General features: G+C 46.1%; 1 long non-coding RNA gene across 1 annotated transcript; it reads left to right on the top strand.

Moving 5' to 3' along the window:
* Positions 1-2860: 2860 nt before the first annotated feature.
* Positions 2861-4317, top strand: LOC137157694 (uncharacterized). Its single transcript, XR_010921193.1, has 2 exons — positions 2861-3289; positions 3913-4317. It is a non-coding gene; the product is annotated as an uncharacterized lncRNA (long non-coding RNA).
* Positions 4318-14366: the final 10049 nt, after the last annotated feature.

Here is a 14366-nt window from a genome sequence, read left to right as displayed (position 1 = left end):
CGATGGAATGCTCAGATGAGTCGCATAAAATGTTCTGTTGGACCCATTTCCCATTAGTAATGGTATTCAACAGGGCTGCATAACTGATCCATGCTTGTTTAAGCTCTTCTATGCAACAATCTTCCGCTGATGCTACAAGAGACCTGAATGCTGGTCCCAGGATATGTTTCCAAGCCTCTGGAAAATTACTCAATCTGAACTGGCTGTGGTCGTCCACAAAAGTCTTCAAGGCAATTGTTCATGAGCTGCTGTATGCCAATGACTTCTTTGGAGGCACCTACTCTGGAAGATATACAATCAGTTATCGACAGATTCACAGAGTCTGCAGAAAGGTACAGGCTGACAATCAGTCTGAAAAAGACAGGTCGTGTGTCAACCTATGCCACGGAAACCCTACATGAGAGCAAAAGTCACCAGCAGTAACACACAGCTGGATGCTGGTACAGACTTCTGCTATCTCAGTAGTAAATTGTCGAATGATGTTACTCTAGACGAGGAGCTGAAACAGCGTATCAACAAAGCCAGTTCCTCATTCCGCATACTGTCAGGCAGAATCTGGCAGCAGCATGGTATTAAGCTTCAAACCAAGTTAAAAGCCTATGCAGCGGTTGTGCTGTCCAGCTGGTTGTCTGGGTGTGAGACCTGGACCTGCAACAGGCATCACATGGAAGTTCTATGACATCTGCATCCCTGGGTCTGCATCCAAAGGCAGGATAACATTACCCGTCATGAGATTCTGTAACGTACTCGCTCCACAGGGACTGAAGGAATGCGTATCACATCACAGTTGCGTTGGGCTGTGCATGCGTTGAGCAGGGACGGCACCGGAATGCCAAAGCAGTTGTTGTCTGGCAAACCGAAAAGGGCAACCGGATAGGAGGCCACCAGAAGCAACGCTTCAAGGACACACTGAAGCATAACACAAAACAGTTCAACATTGATGCTGACTGCTGGGAGGTGTCAGCAACGGAGAGATCAGGCTGGCAGGCAGTAGTCAGCGATGGGGTTACCCAGTTCAAGATTCTGGACGGAGGCACCAAGACTGAGTTAGAAATAGGATCAGGCCCAGCAGGCACAGATTGTAATCCCTTCCTCGGCATCTAGCTACCCCTGCACTTCACAAGGACAGGACAGGCACGCGTGCATCGGTCCTTTTAGCCACAACCGTACGCACAAGATGTAAAAACCATCAGCGTCCTTTTCGGTCACAAATGACAATAACATGATCCTCAAGGAAGCCAGAGGGGACTCTGCTGCACGCACGCCATCCTGTGATTCAAGGAGTCCCTTTAAATGCCAGACCAGAGGAGAACGCTCTGCTGAGGCTACGTCTACACTACGAGCTAGGGGTGGGACTTCCCCTGCTCCGGCACACATACTCATGCTAACTCTCATTGAGATAGCAAGAGTATAAATAGCAATGTAGCCATGGGAGCACATACAGCAACAGCTCAGCCGTGCCCTGATGCCACTACTGGGTACACTGCTATTTATACTTGTGCTAACTCAATGAGAGCTAGCGTGAGCACAGGTACCAGAGCAAGGGAATCACACCCCTCGCTTGTCATGTAGGTGTTGCCTGAATGTTGCCACCTATGGCGACTTTTATAAGTCTTCCCGTGCAGGAGCTGAGACCCTAGGTGGAAGAATACCATCTTCCTGCAAACACGTAGCTCGTGGGTTGTCGAGCAACTCGCTTCCAGCACTCAGACTCTCAGGTCAACCAGAAAGAGAGCCAGTTATGGCAGAGGCATCGCCAGAAGCATCGGGAATCCAAAGAAGAGGGGCCGTGTTACAGCTCTGTAGCGACGGTGAAAGATGGACGGTGGTGGTTGACAACCTCCCCATCAGAGACGTGACGTGAAGAGAGCTGCACCGCTCCAACTACCGCTCTCGGTCCTGGCTCCCCGACGCATGATGGCCATTGTGGCATTTTTACTCTTAACTCATCTTCTCTGTTCTGCCACTGATAACAATAGTTGTTCCCTATGGCAATGACCTCCCAAGACTCTTACACTGGCAGGCAGGCAATAATTCCTGTTTCTGAAATGAAGGTAACCCGGACAAGCTGTTAGTCTCTACTCAGAATCGCTCTGACTGTGACATCCAGTATCTGCTGGAGCAATAGAAGAGACTCAGATAGACACAGCATGTAAGGGATACCTCCTCTGTGTACCACCTACAGAAGAGGTTGTTCAATACAGAATAAATAAAGTTGACAGTTGACAAACTGTTAGAGCAGCAATCCTCACTTCTGCCATCTGATGAGACGCATGGAAGGTGGTTATTATAAATGAATACATCTGAAGCTCTTTCTGCACCAGTGCAGTGAGAAATGAGTTATCCAGTGAAGCTTTATTCGTACTCTTGCTGAGGCAAAGGGAGAGATGTAGGTAAGTGATGGAAATATTATCATGTCACCAATTATAGACACCATGAAGAGGTAATGACTGGAGTATTAGATATGTGTTTAACCCTCTGACCTGCTGAGGTGTCTGTCAGTCTCCCAGCCAGCTGACTGACCGAACTACTGTCTTAGAAATGTGTGGTTTCAGGGACAGGTTGCCATCTGTCTACAGTTGGTTGTGGTGTGTTTTGTATTTATGCTACCACAGGAACAAGCCGCTTAGGAATATAATTACCATACACCTCTTCCACCTGTCCCCAAAACAACTGTGGCAGGGCACCAGCCCCATGCTGGCCAGGAAAGGGTTAAGAGGGCCCTTGGGGAGGCTGTGCGAAAGGTAGCCAATAGGAAGGGGCTGTGTGGCAGCCAATCAGGGTCCAGGAGGCCAGTATAAAAGGGAGCTGCAGCAGTGTGCAAGGTCAATGACGCCCAGGAGTTTGGAGAGGGAGGAGTGTCAGCACCCTGGACAGGGCAGTGCCTGACTGCTGGGACTCAGCAGAGCTGAACATCTTGAAGCAAGGGCAGGGAAGGTACTGGGGCTGTGAGGAAGGGGCCCTGAGAAATCCACTGAGGAGTTGGGGGAGATGCACAGAACGGCTGCCCCACACATAGGGTCCCTAGGCTGGGACCCGAAGTAGTGGGTGGACCTGAGCTGCCCCCGATCACCATAGGCGTGTTGTCAGGACTGCTGTGGCCACGGTGGGAAGTGGCTAGAATGGACTGCAGAATCCCCCAGAAGTGGGGAACGTAGACTGTGACTCAGCCCGAGTCATGAGAAGGAGGGTCCAGCAGAGACAGGCCAGAGGTCGAGACGCCGCAGAGAGGGGCGTCTGCCCGGCTGAAAGCTGATTCCCCAGAGAGCCAGCAGGAGATGCCAAGGTGGTAAGTCAACCCCTATTAAAACAACCTCATGTGTTAGCCAGCAACATCCCAGGAACTCCATCCTAGAACCATTTAAACCCGCCAGTTCTGCAGCAGGGATGTTCTGATTTGCAAGAACTCAATGTTATCCAGCAAGATTCCCCATGCAGGGCAAATCCCAGAACTTGTAGCTCAATGTCTAGTTTGTGAAAGATCCTCGTTACTCTCTTCTTTTCTGAATGTTTCCCTGCCAGTCCTTCCATGCACTCTACAGTCCTTCCTCTTTCACTGCTGGTATGAGACGTCACCCCCGGTGCTCCTGAGAAACGTCGCCTGCGAGCCTCTGCACTCAGAGCTTTGCAACTCCTGTTGCAATCAGAGTGTGAGTGCTGGCTGTGCAGTGCAAAGTCATGCTAGTTCTCCTCTCTGGCTTTATTCCTTTCCTCAGGATGCAAATAGTCTGAGGGGTGACTTCCCCCTGCCCCCTTGTCCTAGCCCTACTCCCTGCTCTAGCACGTCAAGATGTGGACGCACTGCTGATCATGGTGCTAGAAGTTCTAACTGCAGAATCTATATGCTAGTCCTGGATGGGAATCCACTTACCTGGTCTCACTGATTCTTATTATTGCCTTTGTTTTTAATAGACCTATTTTCAAGCTCCGTCTGCTAAAAGTCTGCTGTGTTGAATTCAGCCAAACAGACTCCGAGTGCAGTGGCGGTATGATGGCGGGACGTTCCTGGTTTCAGTTATTCCCCTTCCACCCCCCACACAATAAGATCCTGGGAAATGAAGGATTATTGAAGCTGCACTGTGCACAACTTAAACTCTGAGATGAATGGATAGCCCCCTCCCTTGTTCCACATGGCTTCATTTGTAAACTATTGCCCTCTCTGATCCTACCCTTTCCTTGCTAAACAAGCCCACTCCTTCTAGGGGTCTTGCTATCTGTGCAGGTTGAAAGTTATGGTGGTTAGTATTGAAACTCTTCAGCCTTTCCTCTTCAAGGCAGCTGTTAACCCGAGCAGTGCTTCTCACGCCTTTACTGTCTCTTTATACTAAAGATACCAGTAGACTGGAAAATTATTTTAGGATTTCAAAGGCAGCTTCATTTCTGGAAGGTGGTGCCTCTGAGTTTCCCCATTCACAACCACCAATAGGAAATGTTCTAGCTATTCAGAAACAATCTGTCGCTGTGTTCCCTTCCACAGAAATATAATACAGTGAAAGACATCCCACTGACAAGAGTGGCTGCAGAACAGCGCGCCAAACGCCTTCAAGGCGAAGAGGGAAGAAATGTGAGCCAATATTTCAACCAGGTTCCTAAATCATTGCATGTTGGCAGCGGCATCAGCAACACAAAACGAAGAGAAAACACAGAGACCTGAAATCAGTAGCAGCTTTAGGGCATTGCAAGGGATTTAAATAGCCTCCTTTCATCAAATTCCAACCATTTATGCAAGTCCGTATTGTTTAACTTAGCAGTTCTGAAGTAACCACTTTTTATTTATGGTTGCACAATCTTTTTCTGAGAGAGAGAGAGAGAGAGAGGCAAAGCTGAATATTCTCTGCTAATGGCTCCCTTATCTCTACAGAGCAGCCACATTCAGAAGCACTCCATCTGTATAAGCTCTGATCTTAGCCGCAGAGGAGCGGCAGGCAGTAGACTCCTAACCTCCAGAGAGCAGGGGCGATCAGGCTGGGAAAATGACCAAATAATTAGTGCTACCTCAATAAACGGCTACTCTCTTCTTAGATCAATGCTCTTTGGAAATGACACACGTTCAGCTGCAAATCAGTCTCCCTCAATGACTGACTTTTCGAGCAGTTGGTTTGTGAGTCGAATCATGGGTGGCTTAGAGGGCTAACATTTCAAGAATTTGGGGGCTTTGATGCCTGTTTGATTTCATTATAATGAAGTTCACTTTTATTATTTAACCTCCTTTGTGTTCTGAGAGAGATTTAATGTTCCACAACACAATTCATTCCTTCTGGAGAAGCATAATAGGGCTGTATGCTGGTCCAATGAAAGATATCACCTTGCCCACCTTGTCTCTGCTGTTACAAATGGCAGCCAGAAGGGATATGTTCTGGCACATCTCCTCTAATCTAGCTAGGTATTTACATAGCTGTCATCGCCACCGTTACCTGAATGCTCTCATTGATGGATTTAATACCATTACTGGATTTTTAGCCTCATGACATTCCTGTGAGGCAAGGAAATATTCCAGCTGTACTGATGTGAAAGTAAGGCACAGGGACAGATTAAGTAACTTCTTTAAGGTCTCACAGGAAGTCTGTGTCAGAACCAGGAAGTGAGGCCAGGTCTCCTGAGTCCTAGTCTGCTACAGTCACAAGGTCTCCTACCTCAAGGGTTTAAATGGGAGTTAAGTAGTGCATAGTACTTGTGTGGGCCCTGTACCCTAGGGTGAATTTCAGCCTACATGAGCACTATAGCTAATCTGTTCTGTTTGGACCTCTGACACATGAACAATTATTTTCACTTTGTAACTCTTCCAAAAACCTTTGACATTTACAATTAGATTAAAATGATTTTCACATTGGTACATAAATTACTGAAGAGAAGTTAACACATGGCATGTAGAAAACATTATACACACGGTCTGGTGTCTACTGAAGGAGTGGATGTCAATTCACACTATTGGTTTTTTAATTGTGCATTTCCCTAAAATACACCTAGCTACAAACCAGAGGTCTAGTCTTTAGCTTTTCAGATATTTCAGATCAGAGCTGTTTTGTTTGCAGGTACGATTACCATACGTCTGAGTTTTCATGGATATGGCCTCTTTAGTCCTCTGCTCTCCGGCCGGCCAGATTTTTTGAAATGTGAACAAATGTCCGTGATTTGGTATTGCCGCCCTTACTTCGGCACTGCCTTCTGAGCTGGCCTGCTGGAAAGCAGCAGCCCCTGAACCCCCGCCTGTAGCTCCCCCTCCCTGTAGTGGTGTCCTCTGTTCGGGAACTTGAAATGGGGTCAACCTAGTTTGTAGGAGTGATGTGGACATCCACATCAGATCAGTTTTGTGGGGATGGACGTGGTTATCGCATTCCTAATACTTGCTCATCAATGCTAAGAGTTGTCGAGGGAAGCTCTTTGCAGAGCACAAGAAGACACTTTATGAGTCCAACAAGACACAGGAACAATGCTGCCTATTCTAGAGAATCATGTACGAGCCCCTCATCTATGACCTAGTTACGTATATACAGATACAAAGCCCTCTTGTAACAATCCTAGCACCTGGGTGCCCTTTTAAATTAGCGGAGACACTGTTATGTCTTTAAAAGAGACAAACGTACTTCACTTTGAATTACAGCTGCGCTGCTGGTGTCACACACAGAACAACACTATTGAAATCGATCGGACTACTCACTTGGTTGGTTACTACTCCATGAGATAGAGTGGCTGTATCTGGGCTATAATGTAGTCAGGCCCTTGCAACTGGCTTGTGAGAGAAATGGGGAAATGCCTCCATGAATAAGTGAATCTTGCAATATGTTCTAGTTGTGGAAAACTATGGGCTTAGGCCGACCCTGGAGAGAGTTCTTCTATGTGCTGCACAGGAAGTGAATCTCTTAAATGGACAGAGTAGATACCGCTGGGTACAAAATAACAACAAATCTACCCCACAAAGGTTCAAATGGAATAACCAGATACACTTATGCAAGGGAAAATAGTAACCTCAAGTCATTACTAACAGTGAGGTAAATTGTCATTGCGTTGCACGGGGTTTTTATTCATAGAGTTTACAAGGAAGAGGGAAGGACAGGCCTGTAACTAGTCTTAACAGACATGACTGATATCTGGGTTATAATCCTCGCCCTGCCACAGCTTCCTGTGGGCCCTTGGACAAGTCACTTAACTTCTCTGTGCCATTCCCCAACTGTAAAATGTGGATAATAACCATTCCCTACCTCACCGTGAGGTTTGACGGCCCTTTGGCAAGGTGAGCAGTGAAGCAGGAACATTTGCAGATGACACCAAGTTGTTTTGGTTAGTCAGGACCAGAAAGGATTTGAGGAACTTCAAAGGAACTAACCAAGCTGGAGAAGTGGGCAAGCTGATGGCAAATTAAATTCAATGTTAATAAATGCAAGTATAGTGGAGGGGGGGGAGGGAAATTAGACTACTTATATACCTTACACTTCTCTAAATTAACTGTGTCACTTTAGGAAAACGATCTGGGCATCAATATAGACAATGCAATGGAGACCTCTGCTCAGTATACAGCTGTGATTTTAAAAAAAGCAAGCCAAATGTTAGATCGCATGAGGAAAGTGATGGATAACACTATGGAAAACATAGTATAAATCAATGGTGCAGCCCTATCTAGAATACTGTACAGTACTGGTAACAACATCTCCAAAAGGATATTGCAAAGTTAGAGGGGAATCAGAGAAGGGTGATAAATTATTAGGGGCCTGGAAAAGCTCTCCTGTGAAGAGAGATTGAAAATATTGGGTTTGCTTTCCTTGGAAAGGAGACAGATACAAGGGCATATGCTAAAGATGTATAAAAAATGACTGTCTTAGAGAAGGTAGATTGAGAGCTTCTGTTCTCTCCGTCTTGCAGCACAATGTCTTGGGGGACATTAAGTGAAATTAAAAGGTGGAAAATTCAAAACTGATGAAAGAAAACATCTTTGGCTGAAGTGGTGATTAGACTGCAGAACTCATGGCCACAGGATGATGTTGAGGCCAGCAATTTAGCCAGATTCTCAAAGGGATTGGACATTTATACAGATAACACAAATGTTGAGTTGTTATAGTTAATGTTAACAAATTTGGGGAGGGAGATTAAGCCACATGCTTCAAAGTTTAAATCGATCTCTGTTAGGTGTTAAGAGGAGAATTAATGTAGGGGGCAGATTATCCCACATCTACCATCATGAGATTTCTTTTACTTTCTACTGATGCAGCTGGTGCTGGCCACTGTTGGAGACATGATCCTGCAGTAGATGGACCCACAGGTTTGACCCAGTCTGGCAATGCCTATGCGCCCATGAGGATAAATCCAGGTAGTAGGCAGTCGCTCAGGTAGGATGGCGATGGAGCCCATATAAATGCATAGATAGAACCTATCACTCTTTGCAGTAAAAATGAGTCCTGTAATGGTGGAAGCACCCTATTTGGAAAGTGCGCCCCTACCAGGTCTGGCCTGACTACTTCAACAAAGCAAGGAGACCACATTCATCCTTCACCCTCGGAGGGCTGGGGAGCACCAAATAATTACGCTGTTGAAGCCTTCACTTCGGGCAAGATTCTGCCACCCTGGATCACAGAGCAGTACCTTGCTCGGGGCCTGGTCCGAAGCCCATTGAAGCCAACGTGAGTCTTGTGAGATGAGGGGGTCTGCTCATTTGCAGAATAAGTGTAGCTCAGCGTGAGTGTGCATAGCCCTCCCGAGGTTTTAGGGTTGCTGTGAGAAGCAGCACCTGGGGAATCTGCCCCAGGACCATGTCTGCCTGGCAATACTGAGCAGGGAATCTATCTGGAGGCATTGAACCCTGGTTCCGGAGACTGGGCCACAAAAGGGTAGGAGGAATAACAGAAGCCTGATTGAAAGACTAGGGCAACCAATGGCCGGCCCAGGATAGCCTGGACGTTGCTGAAATCACCCAGGTTTGCATTCAGGGGGTCAGCTTGCAGAAGCAGGAGACGTAACGCTTCGATCGCTCTGGGAGAAGGAGTGCAATGAATCAGGGCCCGTTGGTCCCAAGGGGTGGCACTCAGCCCTGAGGAGGCAAGAATAAGCATCCTCGCCTGCCTTTGGGGACCTGGAGTCCCTGGAGAGGGTGAAACGAAAGGATCAGAATGTGGCCCATTGAGCTGCCCACTGTGCGCTGGCGTGGGGTATTGTTAATACGTGTTGCTGCAGTGTCTCGCTGGCGGCTGTGACAGGACCGTGCTGTACAGGAGAGAGGTCTGTGTAGGCAGAGTTCATTTCGACGTGGTGCTCAAGAATATGCAGCGATGTTTTGGGGTCTCGCAGGGACTGCTCTTGTGACTGGCTCCTGGCTTCAGTAGCCATGCGGGGCCCAAAGACCTGCTCGTGTCTGCTGAATATGACGAGTCTAGACAGCCTTTTTCCCTCAGAAAGAGAGGTGGGCTTACAACTGGTAACAAAGAAACGCTCCCTGAAGCCCGAATCACAGAAGTCAGTGGAAAGACTTTCAGTGACTTTCGTGGGCTTTGGACCAGGCCCTGAGGCATCGCAGCTGCTGTACGGTTTGTTTTCTGGCACTGCAAGGTAACAGTAGCTTTCTGCAGGGAAGAATGATTGGAAATGTCAAAGGAGAAAGCCATCTGTTTTGTCCTCTGTAGGCAGCAGAGGGCTGGAGATTGGTCCTGGTGTGTGTGTGTGTACAGGGAGGTTCTTTTTTTCTTTTTTTGTTTAAAAGGCAATGGAGAGCCTGGCTCCTGGGCACATACACAGCGCTTGTTCTTTAATTCATGTGGCAGCTAGTGAGGAATGAAGCAAAGCTGGGGTAAAGCACTTCGCTGTTGACGGGCAGCGGCGATGTCACTTCAATGATTATTAAACACCTTGATTGCCAAAACGCCGCATTACAGCAGGTCGTTAAGCTGTGGCGTGGAATCGCAAACACGACCTGGCCTGCGTAAAGAGCTTCCCGGTATATTTTTTTTTCTCTTGCCCCTGTTCCCAAAAAACGCCCACTGAGCTGGGCTAGCTCCTTCTTGGCTGATGTTTTCCACGCAACAACGTAGGAGTAGACTCACGAAGGGGACTCGGCCGCTACAAAGCTCAGTGATGCAGCATTGAAAGTTTGCCCCCACCCCGCCACCTAGTGGAATTGGCAACTCTGAGTGAGGTGCCCAGGGTCCCTATGCAAGGCCCGTTGGGTTGGGTTGGGTTAGGCCCCCAAGAAAGGGATCCACAAAAGCCAGCAAGCTAAGGGGGGAACTGGCAAAGTAGCCAGTAGGACATGCTGTGGAGATGGGCGGGTCTGGAACTCCACCCTGCAAAGGGAGTTAGGCATCTACCTCAGGTTAGGCCACAGGATGCTAGGTGCTGTACAAATAACTAGTCAATGGCCTATCCCAAAGAGGCTGGAAACTAAAAGTTTGGGAGTGGTGCTCATCTCGGTAATATCGGCTGTGGTGCCCATTGCAATGGCGCCCACTGGGTTTGTACAAGAAGCCAATCAAAACAGCATCGGAGTGCCATGTGGCTTTTAACTGGACCAGTTGGACTATCTTTAATCCATTCACAGAGCGGAGCCCTGATTTTGCATTTGGCCCTTTGCTGGCAGGCGCTAACCCCTGCATGGAGTCCTGGGGGTCCGTCCATGTGATGCAAATTCCAGGATCGGGACCGTGGATGGTTCTAAAGCAGGGACTGAGGAGTTAATTCCGAACTGGCTTTATTAAATTGATGGCTTCTTATCCAGATGCTCCTATTATATTTTAATTTGACTTTATTATTAGGTGGCTGGTTTCAACTAATTGAAGCCTCAGTTTTAAGCTCTGAGTGCCTCCTTCCTTGTCCCCTTGGATAACGCTCTGCTCTTCTCCACTCCTATCATATTTGTGTAATTAAAGCTGAAAATAGTCCATCACAGTGGGGAATATACAACTGCAGTGAGAAGTTATAATATCATTATTTATCACTCCTAGAATGAGAATAGCCTTTATGAACATCTTGTATTATCCCTTCAATCAAAGACAGACAAGACAAGGCAACTTGTAACTAAGAGTATGTCTACACTGCACTTGCTTGCATTCCAACAGTAATAGATAGCACAAGCCAACCCCGAACCCTGGATACATATTCAGGTATCAAGTCCATGCTATTGCACACTAGAGAGAGGTGAACGGCGGGGTACCCCCTAGATCTGTACTGGGACCTGTGCTGTGCAACCTATTCATTAATTATCTGGAAAAGGGAATAGGCAATGAAGTGGTAAAGTTTGCAGATGATACTAAAATCATTCACGATAGTTAAGTCCAAAGTTGACTTTGAACCATTACAGAGGGATCTCACAACAACGGGTGACTGAGCAACACAGTGGCAGATGAAATTGAACACTGATCAGTGAGAGGAATGCATATTGCAAAAAATAATCCTGACTGCACATATGTAATGATGGGTTCTAAATTAGCAGTTACCACTCAAGAACAATATCGTGGCATCACCGTGGATAGTTCTCTGAGAATTTAAGTTCAGTGCACAGCAGTGGTCAAAAAAGCTAATGGGATGTTAAGAATCATTAGGAAAGGGAAAAAAAGACAGAAAATATCGTAATGCCACTATTTAAATCCATGGTATGTGCACACCATGAATACGCCATCCAATTCTGGTTGCTCCATCTCAGAAAAGATTATAGTGGAAGTGGAAATACTTCAGAGAAGGGCAACAAAAATGATCAAGAGTATGGAACAGCTTCCATATAAGTCAAGACTAAAAAGATTAGGGCTGGTCATTTTAGGAAAGAGACTGAGAGGAGTTATGATAAAGGTGTATAAAATCACATGGAAAGAAATGAATAGTGAAATGTTATTTACCCATTCACACAATAGAAAAACCGGAGGTAATCCAATTAAATTAATAGGCAGAAGGTTTAATACAAACAAGAGGAAGAACTTTATACAACACACAGTTCACGTGTGGAATTCATTGCCATGGGATGTTGTGATAGCCAAAAGTACAAATGGGTTCAGAAAGGAATTTAGATAAGTTCATGGAGGATAGGTCCGAAGATGGTCTAGGATGCAACCTCATGCTTGGGGTAACCCTAAACCTCTGACTGCCAGAAGCTGGGAGGGAAATATAGGGGTAGACCTCTTCAACTGCCCTATTTTGTATGCTCCCCCTGCAGCTCTGGTACAGGTCACTGGCAGAAATACTGTACTGGGCTAGATGGACCATTGATCTGACCCGGTATGGCCGTTCTTATGTTCATATTGGTATTTGTGCTAGATATATCAAAACTAACTCAGGTGTGTCTATGTAGTCTGCCAGTCACATCTCGCAGTGCAGTGCAGACATACCAAAAGTCATGTTATCCTTTTAAATCTCGCCTTATCCTGCCCCACTCTCATATCAAATAGAACTAAAATATTCCCATTTATGGTGGTGGTGTCCTTTTTCAAAGGATGATCTTGCTTCTAAGCCATTTGGAATATAGTAATGAGCTATAGAGATGCAATTATGAAGATGCATCCTTTATTCGGTTTGTAAAGGTGAGGGCTGAAATTTTGGAAGCTCTTTCCATTCTATTAGCTTTTGACCAACAAAGAGTTGAGACTCCATTCTGGCCTCCATTTTGCAGACCAAACTCCTGTTCAATTTTGTCATATAACATGATAGAAGTGTAGGACTGGAGGGGACCTCAGTAGGTCGTCTTGTCAGTTTCCTGTTGTACATTCTTCACTAAGACTGAGCCCATAAACACTGGCATATTGGAACAGTCCAGTAACACATCCATACACTCGACTGAATTTCATTTTGTGTCCTCGCTCTAATACCCCTGGATGGATCATCAGCAGATCCTGAACCCTATGGACTCTCAGCCCAAGGGCATGAACCACTGCTGCTTGAGCTAAAGGATAAAGCCCTCTATCTGGCTGCTGGCACTCACTGATAAGCGTCTTACGTGGAACAAGACAAAACTGCACATTATATTGATGTGGACCCCACTGTGACAAAGTTGCTGAGAGGTAGCCGGGGCTCTCTGCAGAGAGCCGCAGAGATGGGGTTTGTGTTTTTGCTTCTGCCACAGACTCTCTGTGATTGTGAGTGAGTCGTGTCATTTCTAGGCCTCAGTTTACCCACCTCTGAAATGGTGAAAAATGAGTCTTACTTTTGTACAGTGTCTTGAGGCCAGAGAGAATTGAATTCCCTTTTCCTATTTGCATCCAAAATAGTTCCCTTAAAATTAAGTAGGATTTCCTTAGGACGTTTGCTAGAATACCAGGAATAATCGCATTGGCCAGGCAGAGGGAAAAACCTGGAGGTCATTATGCAGTACTGGCTTTATTGTCCATAACAGCAGCACACAGTAACAGCAGTGAAACAGGGGCTGCTACTCTGATTTTTGGAGTCTGTGAGTATGAACCCAAGCATCTGAGGGAAGTAAAACCCTTCCTGACTTTTGTCTGCAAAAGGGAGTACGGAACTTGACCCTTCAAACTCTGATATTGGAAAATGCTTGCTAGTTCCCAAATCCCTTAATTTGCTCCGTTTTTCTTTTTGTAGTAACAGAAACTAGTTTTATTCTAGAAACTAGACTGAATTCCTAACTTAACTAGTCAAGTAGTTCTGATGTGCATTGAGAACCAAATTCTTCTCTTGGAGATTATATATTTATATATATGTAAAATACACACACACCTGGCCAAACTCATCCATTGCACAGCTCCACTAGCTTCCCCAGACGTGAAACTTGATCATGTACTTCGCTGTTAGCTGAGCTGCCATACGCAGAATTTGGGGTCGTACTGAATCACCAGTTTCTCAGCAGTAGAGCCATCCTGGATTTTGATTTCAATAGAAAGTTCTGGTTTAAAATCTGACGGCACAATATTATTATTATTATTATCCCTTGGAGCTTAGCCCAGCTCCTATTTTATACTGATGCTGGGTAATGCCAGTTTTTCACATTGGATATTCAGGGCCTAATCTAATGCCCAGTGAAACCGATGGTAGACTTGCATTGACTTGAATGCATGTTGCACCAGGCCCTCAGTAAGCAGGTCTTGGCGAGTATTTTTCTTGGTGCTATCAGAGTTAGGAACCTGTTGGCTCAGTAGGGTTTGTGATATAAAACCTATTGGGACTTATTTCTCCCCCAGTCCTACACAAACAGGTAAGTTGCATTGCTGATTCCCATGCTTGCATGACTAAGGGTTAGATTCTGATTGCTTTGCTCCCTCTACATCACAAGTGAGCCAGTGGAAATTAATGAGTTTCCTTGCAGAATAAGGTGCTAACCCCAGTTAGCACAGTTTGCTGCTACAGCTTGTGCCCCAGCTTAATATTTTCACAGCTGTGTAAAGTCTGAGACTGAACTCAAGGCCTTCTGAAATAATCATGAAGACACAGTAAATGTTACCATTATT

The sequence above is a fragment of the Emydura macquarii genome, unplaced genomic scaffold (assembly GCF_026122565.2).
Source record: "Emydura macquarii macquarii isolate MOO-44397 ecotype Brisbane River unplaced genomic scaffold, CSIRO-AGI_Emac_v2 contig_1551, whole genome shotgun sequence".
Lineage (NCBI taxonomy): Eukaryota > Metazoa > Chordata > Testudines > Chelidae > Emydura > Emydura macquarii.
This window is presented reverse-complemented; position numbering and strand designations above follow the sequence as displayed.